General features: G+C 31.9%; 1 protein-coding gene across 2 annotated transcripts in view; it reads right to left on the bottom strand.

Annotated features, from left to right (window-relative positions):
• Positions 1-18,432, bottom strand: part of LOC123680564 (elongation of very long chain fatty acids protein AAEL008004-like) — a 62,975-nt gene extending 44,543 nt beyond the window's left edge. The window contains exon 1 of one of the 2 annotated variants that reach the window (XM_045618525.1): positions 18,070-18,432. The gene's annotated coding sequence lies outside the window, so the exon portion shown is untranslated. Of the gene's footprint in view, positions 1-233; positions 483-18,069 lie in introns of those variants that run through there. The other variant, XM_045618526.1, reaches the window with a different exon arrangement.
• Positions 18,433-19,188: the final 756 nt, after the last annotated feature.

The following is a 19,188-nucleotide window of genomic DNA, read 5'->3' on the forward strand; positions in this document are numbered from 1 at the left end:
TGACATAAAAACATGTCTGTGTGGGCGTTGTTACGATGTTCTGTTAGTGAAAAAAAGTTCTGTAGAATCAAATAAATGTTGAATAAAAAATATTCTCGTGACATGAACAGAAATACATTAAAATTTACCTTAAATTCGTTGGAAAAAATCAAAAAGTGGAATTTTACCGACACATTTCGAATTTTTTTCTTAAATCAATCTAAATAATAAGAATCGGGATGAAAAAAACATACCAGAATTGAAAATTCACCCTGAATGTAACACCCACAGAGACAACTCAGGAACTGACTACACTTCTAACATACGTCTCTATAAAAACACTTTTGATCGCTCATTAAACAAATTTTTTTTTTCACATTAGAAAGAAGTTGTACGGAAGCGCCAATTTAAATCCCACAAAATTTTCATCAAACATGCGTTTTATTAAAGATCATCAAACACCTGATAGAATGTAATATTGATGATTTCATGATTGCAGATCGTCACTATAAGTTTACGCCGTGTCGTTAATAGATGATACCTTGATGACAGTGTTGTTATCGCCTCATCGTAGACAATCAACGGTATAATCGTGTGATGTGTTGTTCCACTGACCTAAACAAGCTCTGCAAGAATCACTTTCAGACATGAAATATGCCAGTGCCATTCCATGAATTTCATTCACGTGTGCATCATATAAATTGGATTGCAGTAGTCATAAGAATTTCGAAATGACTATTTCATGATGAGGATTCCCTGAACAGATCGGTCTATCATTTCGTCACAATGTCTGTAATTTTCGAAATGGCAATCCTCGACCCATTGATTTGAACGAATTCGTTGTCAAATTCAAGAATCTCTGGCCGTAAAAACGAAAAGTACCAAACAAACAGACTTGGAAACTTGAAATTATCAAGGTTGTTTCAGATTTCGAATACCGCGGTTGAGTTCGTGAATGGTCCTTATCAGACTGAGGGTCGGTATTATAAAGGATAACCGACGGTTGAACCGTCGGCTATCCTATACCGGCCCTAAGGGTTACAAAAATATTACTGTTTGAAGATATGTTCTCATTTAGATGTAAAACAACCATTTCAAGCGTTTAAAAATTCATGTTGATCGCGTAACCAGAATCATAGAAATTTTAAGCAGAAATGCAGAAGAAGTTGGCTTCGAAACATATCGAAGAATATGGGGAAGGCACTTAGGAGAAGTCATGAGTTTTTGGGATCTCGTTCATTCATGGTTGAGTTGCATACTATACACTGTTCTCTCTTGATATAAAAATAATTTATTTCTAGAGAAATCAAAATAGATGTTTATTTCTTTGTAAAGGGATACCATAAATAATGAAAAATAATTTCAGCCATATGACCGCCATGGTTCCTGCACTATATCGTTTTCATGGAATTTTCCATGAATAATTCTTATATTAGCGGCTGTATGTAATCGGTAACACGAATTCCATCTTTAAGGTATTGAATGGATTGTGTAGTATTGGCATAGACCCTATCTTCAACGTAGCTCCAAAGAAAAAAGTCTAAAGGTGTTAAATCACAAGCTCTCGGCGGTCAATTGTGATCACTTCTTCGAGTAATAATACAGTCAGGAAACTTTTCCTGAGAAATTGCGATTGTTTCGTTGCTTGTGTGGTACGTAGCTCCGTCTTGTTGAAAACGTTAAGACCAAAGTATTTATGCAAAATACGGTTTAATATCGTTTATTGAATGCCTTATTCCCAAGATCGATGAATAATCGACAAACCTGGATTTTCGTCAACACTACGTTTGCAGCAGCAATATTCCCAATTGTTCTTTAGTGACGCACATAATTTCTATTCTTCGCGTCACTAACTTGTCCCAATAGATCAAATTTTTCCACCAGTTTTTCTATTGTCGACGAGAAGCTGATTTATGATGACCCAAAAGTGTTTTAGTTTGGCGAACTCTGTTTTGTAGGGAATTTTATCAATTTCAATTTTCCCAGTTTTAGTAATGCATAGTTTTCACTTGTCAAATATCAAAAGATTACAGCTTCCGAAGTGACAACTGTCCAAATCGAAGACTATTCAAAATTAAATCTCTCATTGGGAAATCCTGTAGATCGAAATCACTGAATTTTGGATAAATAAATGGGAAAATGAAAATCTAATACATTGGTTTTCAAAGCCCAAGAGGGCTACGACATGGTACTATGGGCGCAGCTGACGAATTTGGACATCAAAATAGTAATTTACGTAACAAGTCCGGAAAATAGGGTTTTTTTGGACGAATAGACAAAATTCCAGGACGAGCGTAAGCGAGTCCTGGAAGTCTGTGAGTCCAAAAAACAATTTTTGGGCGTGTTGCCTACAATATTTTTTCGGCAACCATGTAGAATAACACTATCGCTGCTGCTTTCCATATTTTATTGCGATTGCGATAAAAAAACATGCAAATTTGTGACAACTAATTTCATATGAACTGTCAGCCGTTATCTCGGTTGCTATGGATTCTATGATTCTTTTCCGGCCTAGTCCGGGAAGTACGTACTTTCCGGACTAGGCCGGGAAATGCTACTTTCTCAGAGAAAAAGCGTCCGGGAAGTGAGCACTTCCCGGACGGTTGCCGAAAAATGTTTTTTTCCCAACCAGGTTTTTGGGAGCAACACTAAACTTTTATTTATAGTGATGTATTTCTAAGTTACTCTGGCAGAAAAAAAAAGGAAATTTTTCAACACTTTCAAAATTTAAACCTTTGAAATTGTGCCTAACAGGGCAATATTTTCTTAATCGACCAATGACCAGTTATAAAGAAATATTTACCAATTTTTTAGCTTTGAGGGAGATCAGTTAATCGAATAAAGAACCATTAGCTTTCCTACTATGACAAATTTGATGTCTTCTGGCAGATACTTGCAATGCAACCATCACAATTAGTTGACATTTTTAATCATTGTCACACAAATGTGAATTAGATTAATTTTTTATTGTAGCGTTATACGAGTGGGTCGGGCCATTTTTTTCAACATCACAAATATTCTTTCCTATTGTTAAGTTAGAAGTGTGCTCTCCAGCTTTTTCAATATTGTTGGTTTTGGCGCACAACTTCATCTGGGAGAAAGTTTTTAGATATTAAAATTAGATTTGAATGTTCAACAATATTTCATATAATTATGGAAATATCGATTACCGTCTTGTTACAATTGTTGACAACATTAACTGTTCATCAGTTTATCATGAACATGCCAAATTGTGCTATACACTGTGTCCGTAAATTATGGAACAAATTCATTTTTAGCTGAACAGACCAATTTAAGAAATAATCCTGAAACACGTCGATTTTTTATTTTAATTTACCGTATTTTAAAATAATAATCTAATACACAGGGTGAATTACTTTCGAGTAATGACGTCAACGTATTTTTTTTTTTAATGGAACACCCCCATTTTGTCTCAATTTTCCGATTACTCTAGTTGAGTTGATTCCAAAAATGTATCACATGTTGATTCCAATTGGTACAGGGTGCACAAAAATAATAAATTAAATCTAAGCAATGATTACAACATTCACGAATACCAAAAATATTGTAGTACTAAACTGTCATTGAACACCAATGAATTACCAAACAAATAATGACATTTCAAAAAAAACTAGAGGACTATGTTTTTTTTAAATTGATAAGAAATAATTTCCTTCATATTCTGTCTGCTAGACCACAAGTACCAAACATGTTTGGAAACAGCTTTTTTTTATTAATCTTAAAATGTAACAAACTACAGGGTATTTACATTCAAACCAATTGCCGCTAGACAATAAGCATTCTTGATAATTATGTTAATTTAACTAATAAAGAATGTTACCCGTTACTTTATGAGCACACACAAAACTATTGTACTTTTGTCCACCCTGTACCAATTGGAATCATTATGTAATACATTTTTGGAATCAGCTCAGCTAGAGTAATCGGAAATTCGAGACAAAATGGGGGTGTTTCATTTAAAAAGAATGACGATGACGTCATTACTCGAAAGTAATTCACCCTGTATATTACTATTTTAAAATGCGGTAAATTAAAATAAAAAATCGACATGTTTCAGAATTATTTCTTAAAATGGTCTGTTTAGCTAAAAATGAATTTGTTCCATACTTTACTGATACAGTGTATATCTAGGTACAACAGAAGCAAAGAACAGCATTCATTTGCAATATTCACCAGGAATAACGAATCTAAAGAAGGCGTAGTCCCATTTGATGAAACAATCAGTACTAAAAAATACTGAGCAGGAACCAAATACCTATATGTTTCAATAATATTCCAGCACATTAAACCTAATACTGAAGTTCAAAAAGATGCCGAATTTTATGAATATCGAAAACAATGAAGATTTCCTTGATCATACTTTGCAACCTCCAGAATACATATTCAAATGAGAATACTGTTGAAATGTAAACAGACTATTATCTCCAGGATCAAAATGATATACTATTTATGAGGAAGGTTTGAAAGATATTGCTATTATTTTTATATGCAATATCCAACAATGTGGGTAAAGAAACAATACGAATTGAAAATATGAATATTGGATTGGATAACTCTCATGAGACAAACTTCTTAACCCGATTGATGAAACTCTGGGTTACAAATGTCGTGGTCCAGACTTTTATTCCAGATTGAGGACTGAAGAGGATCCCCATCTTGACGGAACAAATTTCATTTTTTGGGGGTTTGTTGCTAAAAACTCGGAAAATATCAGTTTTTCGCGAATGATCTTTCCATACATAAACAAAGTTATTAAGATTTTCCAAAATTTTCTTTCATCAAGGTTTTTTGTCTGATCAACCGTTATTGCTCAAACGATAGTTGAAAATTGGCGTATTTTATCTATCTCTACAAAGATCCAATTCTTCCACTCAAAAACTTCAATTTATCATGTATGGTAAGTCTTCTACTCAATAATCTCTTCTACCAATACAATCCAGATGGTTTAAGATATAAAGCCATCATCAATTTAGAAAAAAGCATTTCCAAAATCACTTTTCGAAATTTAGTTTATTTCTTTTTATCGATTTCTTTAAATATATTGAAGAAATAATACTGTCCTAGTATTTATATAATAGAGTATTCAAATTCATATTTTTGTATAGGAAGGTCATCCATGAGATATTTTCCGAGTTATAAATGCAAAAAAAAAATTGTATGTTGTCTACGGTATCAAGTTTTTACGCCATCATTTAGGTGAATTGCACAGTCTAATAAATAAGTAAAAAAAATGGGGGTGGCCATTCGAAAAATATTATGTCACTTCGTAAAAATCAATGACGTCATTATGTAAATAAGTTGCCATAAGTTGGTTAATTAAAAACTAAAATGGACCTATTCGAACATGTTGCTTGAAAACATTCAATGACGGAGTTAAGAATCATGTTCCTTACTTCATCTACACACTGTAAAGATTGACATATTTGAACATAAAAATTAATTTTATTGAATTGGAGAAGGAAGTTAAATTTACAAATTTATCATTGTATTGTCCTTCTATGCAATAAATTTTCAAAACACTTTCTGAAACAGGTTCTGTTAAGATTTTCAATGATTTCTATGAAAATGATGTATTTAAATGATGTGTTTACTCACTATTTTAATATTTGTTTTGGCATAATATTCAACGTTTTCAGTCTTCAGAATAATTGTTTTCAAATAAATTTGAATGAAAAATCGAAACGTATTGCTCACAAATCGATATTAGTTGACACCCTATTCTATAATGATTATTGAATATTTTACATGTTTCACATCATGAATGTCGGACATACTTTATGTAACGTCAAATGCACCAATGAGAATTATTCACATTATTACATTCTGTCAAAAAATTTGAAAATATGATTCAATAACGATATTATCTAGCAAAATTAATAAGGGTTATTTATTCTCTCAGTTTACGACTTAGTTTAGGAAAAAAATATACAAGTAATGTACCTACACCTTGTAGGTATATTTTCGCCATGAAAGAAGTTGAGTACGAGTATGAATTTCTTCTTCAATAAAGGATTGGATGTGAACAGTTTGTACCTGATTTATGGAAGAAGGAAATCAAAGTATCCTTTATTCAGAATGTACACTAGCGGTGAGAAATAGACCAAACTGCAAATCGGACATTTCATATTGAAGATAAGATAATTCTTGAATAAACTTAATAAATCCTCGCAAATATTTGAAAGTACTTTTCTAATAATACATGGAGATCGTATGTCTAGCGACTTTCGAAAACCATGAAATCCCAAATTATCAAGTAAAAGTTCATAAAAAGATTATTTTTTTATCTGAGAATATCGGAAGGTGTAATGAAACAAAAGGTTGATTGTCTCACACACGATATATGACAAATTTTTGGATGTAATCAGTTTCCACGTAACGCTGTCACAATATCGGTACTTATCAAAAAAAAAATATCACCTTGTAGATTCTTACAATCATTCGGCATCGGGCTTACTGGATGATGTAAGCTTGAAAAACTAACCTGTGTTTTAAAGTTGATTTTATTATTATCATACAAACGAACTCTAGCGTTTGCAAGGATATATATTTTTGAAAAAAATATGAAAAATATGGCTTGAATTCTAATATAGAATTTTGAACACCTGATGCATATTCAATTGGAACTAAGAAACGTTACTTACATTATATTATAAAAACGTATTTTCGAGGAGTCTGAGAAGGCTTTGGCGGTAATATTGACTATATCTACGAATTTTTCAGATGCTATAAAAATTTTTTCGGGAGGCAAGCGATCGAGTTGAAAATGACACAAAAACAGGTGTTTGAATTTGCTGGGAAACTGATGAACAGAAAGTAAAACTACATTTATTTCATATTATAAATTACATTGAACTCTCGATTAAACTGTTTTTCTGTTGTTCTCAATTTCTCAGTTCTCACCTTTGTTTTATTTTATTCATTGACTTGACTGTTTGAATCACAGAGAGCATAAATTCACCTGGAATAACTAATAAAATCTAACTACAATCATTAGCATTTCAAACAATAGGTGAATTTCAACTGACTGAAGATGGATGGCTGAAGGTAGAAATTCATCAAATAAATAATAACATCATGATACATTTGTTTGTCTAATTATTTTCTTACTAATTTCAAATACACGAAATGGCTCAAACTATCATCCAATATCTCTTAATAAGATTTTTTGAACTATAACAAAAAATTTACACAATTTTTCACTTTTAATGACCTGAAACTTTCACTTTAGTTCATAAAATATTCATATAATTTTTGAAATTAAGGTATTTATGATCAAAGTTAATTCAATTGTAGATAAAAATGTTATCTGAGCACTAATATATAAGTATACAGAGTGTCCCAAGAGGGCAGGTACAAACTGATTTTCTCAAGGTGGACTCATAAAGAGAGTTCATTCAACTAATCAACTGACTGATTTCAAAATTTGCAGTTTTATCCCTTTTTCGACAGTTCTTTCCAAGCATTTTTGAAATGGGAAAGATCAGGACCGGAAAATGAACGTTTTCAAGAGAAAACCTCAACTAGCCACCTCAATGAAACGTATTTCCTAACGATATATTGAACTTTTTCACAAAGTTATTTCAACGCTACATAATATTCCTAATATAAACATGAAATGATCTTGTATAATGTTACAATTCGATTTCAATTCTCTTCTTTTAAAACATTACGAAATATTTGATTCTTTTTTTCTTACTTCAGTTTGGTGTATTTTCATGTCGAAGTACCTTTTTCGAAACATTGTTGTCAAAAGCAGTTGTTGCAATCACCAAAATCAAATGTTTCATGAATACAGTACATTAACACTATAAAATTTCTTCATTTTTATGACCAGAGAAAAGCAATTCAATAAGAGTATCCAAATACTTTGCTTGGTTCCATCATTGCGAAAAAATTATGTTTATTCCATTCATCAATTGGCTTGATTGATATTTCACTTTGTTTGGTGTAAAATAACCCTAATTACTATATCCTCAAAATATTCAGATAATCGATTACACAACAAGAAAAAATTTCATGTTTCCTTTATATACTAACGATCTTGAATGAAATACATATAATTGATCCATTCCTTGAAATATACAAATTATCGTAAAACGAAAAGTTATATCAGTTTAATGTTGGATGTCTTAAATTACTGAAAAAAAAATACAATATTCAGTTTATGCATCTGTTTTTATTGGATCAGGTCATTGAGCAAAATGTGTTTTTTATTGTACCTATTCATTTTCAATTCTTATTTAATTTGAAGATTTTTTCGTTTTTTTGAAAAATTGATCCGATTTGAAGAAAAAAATCAAGAAAAACTACGATTATGCATCTAGTTAAGGTAGCCTCAAATGGCTAAATGGATTGTTGAATGAACGAGGGCTCAAAAGCTCCTGATTAATTTCCGTTTTTCTTATGATATTCAGCTCGAATATTCGATTAGGGATTCACGGATTGGCTTGATATTCAAGCTACTTTACTCAAGCTCAAGTAGCTTGAGCTTGACTTGAAATCAACTCAAGTTCAAGTCAAGTAGTAGTTTTGCAATGTTAAGTAGAGTAGTTAATTAATAAATACTTGACTTGTCATTGAAAAACTACTACTTGACTTGAACTTGCGTTGATTCCAAGTCAAGCTCAAGGTACTTGATATACTAATAATCGACACTGTATAAAGAAAATAGGTATTTTTAATTTGCGAATGAAAAAACAAGTTTTTTATAACTTAGTTTTTTGCAAAATTGGAGGTATGTACAATGCATTGATATATTTGTGAAATTTTCGTGAAAATTTAACTTACAAAAATCATTACAAAAGGATAAAAACTATAATTTCGTGAAAAATAAAATAAATGACCGTCATACACTTCTCTCTACTTATTTGCTTCGAAAAGAAAAGAGGTGAATGTAAAACTTCGTACATATTTGGAAAGCCACGTGATGGTAATCCCTGCTTTAAAACAAATTTTAGCTAGTTATTTATGAATGGGTGAATATGTTACACATGAAAAATTTCGAAGTCATTTATGGGATCGGTAAATGAGTTTGTGAACAAGTAGGTACACAAATCATGAATTTTCATTAATATTGGTCTCTCATTTTCATAATAAAGAAAATTATGGAAATATTTGGAAATATTTCAACTACCTCAAAGTTTATAAACGAGAATGGGGCCTCTCTTATAAAATGAAAATAAATTAACGCAAATTGTTTGATCGTTTCTTGAGGAACACAAAATTGTGTCGTGTATTTACATGCCTAAATATCAAATAAATATTATAAAAGCATAATTTTTGTGTCCTTTGTTAAAATATTGTTGTATTCGAAAACAATTTCCTTACAAGGTACTTACATACATATATTGAATGTAGTTATTGTCATTGACCAAGAACTTTGATACCAACTTGTAGTAATAGATAATTAATTCATTAGCAGTGCAATAAAATCGATATGGATAGATTAAATTTGACAAATTGACTGAAAAGCAATGTTGGATTTATTACTTCATACTGAAGGTAATTAACGAAAAAGTGAGTTATATGGTAGTGACAATTTCCGCTATCATTTATATAAATTGACATTATAGAAAAAAAAGTCCGTAAGGCTTTATTACTGTATTTCAATATATCTTTCTGCTCATATCATCACTGAAATTTTACTAATTCTGGCGAATATCAAACATTTGATGAATGATAGAAACTGAACTTGAACTATCCTAACGAAATGGAACATACATAGATCCTGGTTATTTATTTGGATCGAATGGTTATCTTTCGAATCATTGAAAATGAAAAAGTCGATATATGTATTATATATATAAATATAAACTGCTCTTCAAAAGTTAGGGAACTCAAGAAAAAATTGATATATGTTTGCTATTTTAAAATCATTGTTTTGACTAGCATAGTAGAGTAAGAAAAAACCACAAAAACTGCCTATGTGTTTTGATATACACACATTTCAGAACATTATATAACTACGTGTGTTGTTCGAAAAATTCAGTTTTTAATGCATTTTCACAGTGGAGTTGAATCATTGTTTTAAATGCACATTAAAATAACATCCAAACATTTCAGAAAGAGAATAATTGTTGTTGTTGTCGAGATATCGATGATGGACTGTATGTTAGATAGTTTATTGGGCTATTGAGAATTGTTGTTATTGGAACTTTTGAAAGGAGTTTTTCATGAAGTTTAGGGTCATCGTAGTGAAAATAGAGCTGTGTACAGGATAATTGCTGCCTATTATATCATTTAATTGCCTGTTTTATGACGATTTCGAAATAATACAACTCAAGTGGGTTTTATCTGGAAGAAAAATTATATTGCTGATAAAATCAAGTTTGTCAAATTCAAACTTATGCATAAGAAAATGTTGGTACCACAATAATTTACCTCAATACGCTCTATTAGTGATGACGTCACAAATCGCCATTTTTGTTTCTCCTGTCAGTGTTCGGAATCCAAACAAACAAAATGCCATTCAAATTAGTACGTTGTCGTTTAAGAAATTGGCTTATTTTGAAAAATAAGATTATTTAAGGAACGATTTCACTATCAATTGATAGACAGAAGGCACGAGATAAATGCCAGTAAGTTTGAACTTGAAGTTCAACTAATAAACACGGTTTTATACAAAATCTGGGGAATGATACAGGATTCAAAGTTACTGGTATTAACCTCGTTCCTTCTGTCTATCAATTAATACTGAAATCGTTCCTCAAATACTCTCATTTATGAAAAATTTACGTACTAATTTGAATGACAATTTATTCATTTGGATTCCGAACACTGACAGGAGAACCAAAATGGCGGTGTGTGACATCACACTAATAGAGCGTATTGTCACAATTATGAAATATTTTCAAGCAGCTGCGCGCAGGACGTGACTATATCTCTTTGTAGGCTCATTTTTCGAAGAATAATAAATTGAAGTAGGTAGGCCCCCTTACTCTCGTGACGTTAACTGGGCCTGTCATTTTGGAGTTTTGGCGTTTTTGGAACGGCGAATATAAATATTCTAGAGAAGCACTGACATGGCTTACGAGCTTTTGAGCGCTCGTCCATTCATAAGCCTATTGCGCTGTGAGATGATCTTCCTGAAATTGGCCATTCGAATTGAACCATTACGGAAATATTGGGTAATATTTTTTCAATACTTTGTTTGAATTTTCTAGTGTTCTGGTGATGCTATCGATAAGAAATTACATATCGAGCTTGAAATTGTTTTTTATATACATGAAAACAATTACTTGGTTGAACCTATTGTTACTGAAATATTTGTTGTTTTCGATATTTTTACTGGAATTTTCTATGATTCTGATGACGCAATCAATCCAGAATTGTTTTACATGCAAAATCCCAACTTGGTTGTATTTGTTATCACAGAAATATTGAGTCATGGTGTTTTCGACTCAATAATCAATATAGGCTTAGTAGCGGGAGTCAGAAACGTCTAGAAATTACGTAGTTCTCTTAATTCTTATAGGTCATTCCTTTTGTGAAGCTTCTTTCAATATTTAAAATGAAATAACCCAATGAAAACATCTTGTACCGAGTTTTTTACCATAATTTGACCCCCTCTTTAACTTTGTTACTAAAAGAGGTACAAGAAAATGTTTTCTACAAAAGTACTAGTGTTTTTCAAAATGATTTCACAAAACGAAATATATACAAAGTGAGCAACATATTGATTGCAACTTCATTTTTTCAAATGGAACATCCTGTATATTTTTCTATATTTGACTAGCTCTTTTTCCTTGATTTCGAATATACAGGGTGTTTCCTAAACATGCGGCAAAAATTCAGGGGGTTGTTCCTTGGACTATTCTAAGAATATTTTGTCCTTTGATGATTTTTGAAAAACCTATTTGTTTCGAAGATATAGGGAAAACAAAATTTCAGATAATAACATTTTATTATGAAAAATTACATGAAAATTCAACTCAACCTACAAAAACTGTTGAAAATGACCACCTCTAGCCAGCATACAAGCATCCAATCTTCTTCTCATTGACTGCCGAACCCTTAATTGTTGTTGTTAATTGCTAATACATCACAAAACGAATTCAAATGAAAACCGTGTTTAATCTGTATTCCTTGACCATCTGCACTTATCAATTTTTAGTCAAAAAACTGGCCGTTTTTAGTAATTGGAATGTTGTTAAACAAATTTAAAAATAAATTGTACCTACTTAGTAAACACAGTGCGGTACGCATTTTTATTTAAACTATTATTAATTTTAAAAATATGAAAAATGTTGTTCGCCCTGTATCTTCGAAACAAAGAGGTTTTTCAAAAATCATCCAAGGACAAAACATGCTTAAAATAGTCCAAGGAACAACCCCCTGAATTTTTGCCGCATGTTTAGGAAACACCCTGTATAACATATATTTGGTCTATCTCTCTTATTCTGAGTACCACAGAGTTTCAAATTTTAAGAACCACCTAGCATGCTCAGTAATCAGTTTTCAAGTGGTAGGCTGCGATAACTTAAAATGCCCTCTTTTGAGTTATTTCGTTGGCAACGATATGACATACGTTTTTCACTATAAATTGGAATTCGATGATTAGGATGCAACTCCATATATGCTCTCCTTGTGGCTTCTTTCTTTTTTTTCTTCACATAAAGTGAAAATATTTCAAATTTTTCTGCTTCTGTGTAATGCACATTCGACGAATATTTTCATTCAATGACAAACGTATGTCATATATCGTTGACAACGAGATAATTCAAAAAAGGGCATTTTGAATTATCGCAGCCTTCCACTTGAAAACTGATTACTTAGCTTTCCAGGGGGTTCTTAAAATTTGAAACTCTGTGGAATAAGAGAGATAGACCAAACGTTATACATTTGAAACCAGGGGAAAAAGAGCTAGTCAAATATAGAAAAATATACAGGGTATTCCATTTGAAAAAATGAAGTTGCAATAAATCTGTATATATTTCGTTTTGTGAAATGATTTCAAAAAACACTAGTCGATTTCGTGAAACTTTTGTAGAAAACATTTTTTTGTACTTCTTTCAATAACAAAATTAAAGGGGGGGTCAAATTATGGTGAAAAACGTGGTACATAGTAACTTTTGAAAACTCACTTAATGTGAGAATAGTTAAAAGGAAACCCAATGAATCCATGCAATCAACAACTACAAAAGCCCTTAACAATAATATTCAAAAAATTCTCCATCCAATATACAATTTCAAGAAATAAACCAAATGACAGAATCCAATTACAGATGGAAAATGATGTTGCATTTTAGGGTTACGAAACCCACAGAATGACATCAAGATGTCAACTGACGTCAAACACAAAAGATGATACAGAAAAATACATACAGAAATCTTGCATTCTGCCTAAACGTATTCGATATTAACCATTTTTGTTTAATCAGTTCTAACAAATTACTATATATTGGACCCCATCATTTCTAATATTTACATTTTTGTAAATTGTAATTATACAAAATTGGAATGTTTTCAAGGAAACGTATTTTTCTCGGTTTGTTCTTGACCTTATGATACCACAATTTTCGGAATCGAACCTGTGTCCAGTCTCAACTCTATGTTTGAAAGCCATAAAGTCTTCATGACGTCAAAATCCTTCTTATGTTCATCAACTTTCGTCTTCAATTTCCAACTCGTTCGTCCAATATATTCTTCCTTATACATATTTGATGTTATAAACGACATTGATCCTGTCCAGGGCGACGCCAACTTTCAAGAACAGGAGGATCAAGATTTCCAAGGCCATCTAGTTTATGTAAATTAATGTTGTATTTTTTTGCTCCTGGAATATTTAAGGACCCACCCCTGGTCCCCTTCTAGCGACGTCACTGATACTATCCTGTCTATCAAATCAACCCAAATTGATCCTTCGTCTTGCTATACAATATTGAGTAGGTACAAATTCTTATCAACTTTATCAACGTTGGATATTTTAATACTATCGAATTATTGAAAATACTGATATAAAACTACCTGAGAGAGGTGGGATGCAAGGTAACCAGAAATAATAATATCATGTCCAATCTGTCATCCACTTCTTATCTTGCAACACCGCCATCTATAGCTCTGAACCAGTGTTAACCAGGTTCCCAAAAAGTTATATATTAATCAATTTCATCACTACTTTCCAAAATAATTCAAGATTCTTCAAATGTGATGATGGATGAACCATTATTTTCAGGAGGTTTCTCAAACCAAATTGGTCTTATGTCTCAACCTCATGGTTTGAATGAACTTATTTCTTTTTTATACCAACTGCAAATTATATTACTCTTCTTGGTTCTGCTCTCGGCTCTACTTAATTTCAAATCTATATTAGTAAGGCAGCTTGGCATCTTCTTTTAATTCAACAGTGAACTAGATGTTTTCTTCGTAGGAGTTGGCTACTTGAATATTTTCCAGTATAGTTTTTTGTTATCGTCATCAATAACAAACTTCTTGACGATCGGAATATTGAAAGTTAATCTTTGTAATGTATCATCTATAACAATTAATGCGATATATGCACCAATTGGTGTAACTTCAACTCGACTTGACTTTTAAGTCCAGAAAATGATAGTATGTTGAATATCAACTTGAACAACATGATAAAAATCATCCAATGGTATGGGGGAGAAATATTTAATCCTGTTCAAACGTTTGATGGTGGAATTCGTTGCTAGTTCTAGGTTCTAGGTATACTACATCTAAACTTCCAATCCCATGAATTTATGAATTTTTTTGCCTGCAATCTGGTCAAAAAAGTCGAAGGAGTCATTAATATTATATCTATCATTAAAATCATGACTTGGTCAGCAGAGAATTTTGATATTTTGTTATTGGGAAAATTTTTATACAGATGGGCCACATGACTAATGGGTTCTTATGTATCTTTGGTAAAGTGTAGAACTTGGGTGATATCGCATTATAGGTTCTGAGACCGGATGCTAAGTTCTTATCTACTTTTCCTTCCTTGTCTAGTTTTGTAATAATTCTATTGATTCTATTCTGTAATTTCAAGGTTGGATCCCGATTCAGTATCGAAAATAATTGGTGAATATTAAGTGATTTTGTAATATGGGTTTCTTTATGCAAGCTTATTATGACTATTATTGGCAGACTAGTGATAAATAAGTCTGGATGTTCAAGAAACATTTCGTTAAAACTACATCTTTGACCTTTGTTGGATTGGTAGGTATTTGACTCTTATACAGGGTGGCCACTTTTTCAATGGGATTGTATTGGTAACTTTTAAACCATAAGAGTTAGAAGGTCGGTCAAATGGAGAAAAAGTTGCATGCATAAAAGCATTATCAAGCAGTTCAAACAAATCGAGATTATCAGGGCCGGTTATTGAGATATCATAAGAAAAGTAAATTATGTCATTTTGATTTTTCTTTTTTTCCCACTTCATTTCAAATATCATCAAAAAATGTTACAGGAATTTTTTATTCGACAGTAAATTATCCTCAATTTGACGTAATCAGATTTCGTATCCAACGTTTCGTACTGTCTGGGCCACCCTCAACCTCCTTTTTTTCAATACGGACCTGCATATTTTATGACATTTTTCGAAATAACTTTTAACGCTGAATTCAACGATATATCATATAATGTCATTCAAAGTTGATTTTCAGGTGATTTTGACCCTCATCCAAATATAATGGTGTGTATGTAAGAAAAACAAGTCTATAAACGATATCAATGTTCTGACCCAAATTCAATCGAACCCAGAAAAAAAAATCGAGAACTGTGGCCAGTGAATGGAATTTCTCAAAAACTGCTGTTAATAAAATAGTCAAGAGACGCGAATACAATGATTTTAAATTTGAATACCAAACCTTGCAAAAATTATATCGTAATGATCCCAAAATAAAGTTCGATTCTGTAATTTGTTTCAACGGAACAAATGACAAAAACAACAATAGTGATACCTCGCGAGAAAATTGGGAATGTTTTGGAAGGTATTCAAGGAGACCAAACAAGCAAATGTATAAGAAGTATGGGTTCCAGAACCGTAAAGTGCATTTTACAAAATGGTGGACATTTCTAACACTTACTTCATTAATTTTCATTTACTTTCGAATAATCATTTGATTTTTCTTTCATTAAATGATACTTTCGTTTAATTATTATGAATCGAGTTATGAATTGAAATATTTAAATGATTATTATAAAAGAAGAACCAAGAAACCAGTATACTGGTTTCTTGCTTTGATTCTAATATGTTCCATTTAGTTCAATATGGGTTGATTTTCTTATCGAAACTTATTGCATATTCCATGTTGTTAATTAAACTAAAGGTACCTAAATGTAATACAGATCCGACCCAAAGAAAATTGGATAAGGGTCAAAATCACCTGAAAATCTACTTTGAATGACATTGTACGATAACCGGCCCTGATAATCTCGATTTGTATGAACTGCTTGATAATACTTCTAAGCATGCAACTTTTTCTCCATTTGACCGACCTTCTTACTCGTATGGTTTAAAAGTTACCAATACAATCCCATTAAAAAAGTGGCCACCCTTTATATGGGAAATTAGAGTCAAAGCCTCTTATAACTCAACTACTTATGCTCAATATATGAAATATTGAGTATTTTTCCAGATATTTTGCTGGAATATCGCCAGTGTCAAATTTTGTGAAAACTTGACATTGTTATTTTTCATCTGAATGCAAAATTCGATTTATATGGAAGTAGTCTTGATATTTTGGGAAATAATTAAAGGAATTCGCATCTCATATTCGAAAATAATGTTGTTCGACAGGTCGGCATATTATAAGAATTTGATAAACCAAACCCGATGTTATAATTTTTTAGACACCGCTTCTACCTGTTGGACCTAACAATTTGGTTCGAAAACAAGAAAAATAATCAAATGAATCTTCCATGATCCTTTCATTACTCCTCCTAGAGTTTGAAAGTGTTGTCATCTGAACTTGACCCTCATTTTGAATTCAACTTGTTCGATGAGAACCTGAATGAGTTTAGAAACTATCATATAATTATTCCTACCTATATGGATTTTAAAATTTAAAGCTCCTCTCTTTCAGAATAGAGCTTTCTGAAGTGAGGACTGGTTTTAATATTACAATAATAATTGTAGAGATCTACCCTGCTGATATTTTGGATATTCGCGATCAGTGAGAGTTCATTCTTAGGGGTGATTCAGAAAGCCTACTGCGAGCTTCGGTGAGAAGCCTCTCTCCTATGCTGATGAATTGAACTTGAATAGCAATGAAACATATACCTAACATAACATTCTAGGGAAAAAAGTGAATATTATCATATTAGTGAATTAATTGAAACGAAAAAATTTTCCAATTCGAAGAAAAACTGAAAACTATTACTTTATAGTTAGGAATATTTCAATGTCAAACTTCTATTTCACAATTTCTGGTGACGAATAAAAATGATTTTTTCAAGTAAATACCCATTTCAATTGGAAAATCAATTATATTTAATAACATGCAATATTTTTTGTCATTGTTTGCTAGAGATGCAAATATGTGATTCAAGATTGAAAATGAACATGTCATGACTATCGACTATTTGTATTTGATAAAAAGATAAAAAGTATTCTTCAAAACATTCGTCCACACTACGAAACTATCATCCTTATATTTAAAAGAAATTAAAATTGAGATGACATATTTATTCCTATGAAGACAGCTCAGTATTTATCAATTCTGTTACTGTTAAAGGAATTAATAGCATACTTAACTTGCTATTAAAATTGTCTTATCATTATTACAATAGACTTATGATACCTCAAAGGCAAGCCTTACTCTGTCAGTGGTCGGCAATTTTGAGGTTACGTTACAGGCTGACAGCAACATCAAGTATGATTTAAATAGTCGTTAAAATTTCAATAGCACTATTTATGATGTTTCTTCCATTCAATCAGGATATTTTGTAAAGTGGTTATTTTGATTATCGACAATAAAAACGAGACATAATTACCCAAGGTAAAAGTTGTCTTTTATTGGTTGTAATTGTTGATAATTTGATAAACTCATAAATTCCTGTTTTATTGAAAACTGATTAGGTATAGGGGGTGTGTCATAATGGAAAATGAATTAGGTTACTTACCGCTTAAATAAATCAATAGAAGGGTTAAAACCAGCTCAGATCAGAGAAGCACTGAATTCAATTACAGATCATCAGTCCTAGACATCCAATTTTCACTAAATTCGAGTTCTCTCATCAATTCGAAGTTATTAATAAAACTTATTTTATATCAAACCACAAGCGAGCACTACTTCTTATCAACTGACAGAATCGATCGAATGCTAGCTATTGTTATATTTATACATTTCAGCTAAAAGGACGAAAGAATTGGCTGATAAATTTACACAATTTGATAGCCGAATTTCCGATCGATCTATTCAACTAACAGGAGTTCTAACCCGTCGTTGCCCGCGATCATACAAGCGAATAAATTTTGGCAGAATCGGCGAATCTGTTACTGCACGCGTTTTTATACGATGACGAGATCGGAGTTGCCCGAAGTCAGTCGATGTGTCTGGCCAGTGCGTGTTCCTACTTTCCCCTTCATCTAAAATATTCAGCAGGAATGTGCCGTATTTTTGGTCAATGATTATATTAATTTGGGTAAATCCCTTCATGATGGACGAACCAACAGAAGCACTGAAGTGACCTTGTCTCATATTGGATTTCAATATTCCTTTCCCAATAATGGTTCTCTGAACAGATCGCTCTATCGCTTTTCGAATTATCGAATTATGAGCTACGCTGCTAATGGTCGCGACTGATAAAGTTCGGCTCACTGATGACGAATCCGTCCTCAAATTTAGTTCTATCCGTCCGTCTGTAAACACGTTAGCTCTCGAACAAAAAGACATAGAATTTGTAATTTTCGGGATAACTTCGGATCTCAAATGCCTCAGATGAGTTTGTTAATGGGTAAAATCCGTCTAGGGGTTCCGTTAATATGGCTTGTTGGATTCTTGATAATTTCACTACCACTACCAAAAGAAACTCTGCATTTAAAGTGAAATAGGTAGATACATACTTAACCATTAAAATAGAATACAAATTGTTGGAAGAAATACCTACCAAAATATCAGTAGCAATAGATACGTTAGAACTACTTCTAACAATTTTACACTTTGTCAGACTTGGTGATGGAGCGGTGCGATTTTTCGAAAATTCTTTATCACAAAGAACCCAGTGTGTGAAAGTTGGCTC

The sequence above is a fragment of the Harmonia axyridis genome, chromosome 5 (assembly GCF_914767665.1).
Source record: "Harmonia axyridis chromosome 5, icHarAxyr1.1, whole genome shotgun sequence".
NCBI classification, from domain to species: domain Eukaryota; kingdom Metazoa; phylum Arthropoda; class Insecta; order Coleoptera; family Coccinellidae; genus Harmonia; species Harmonia axyridis.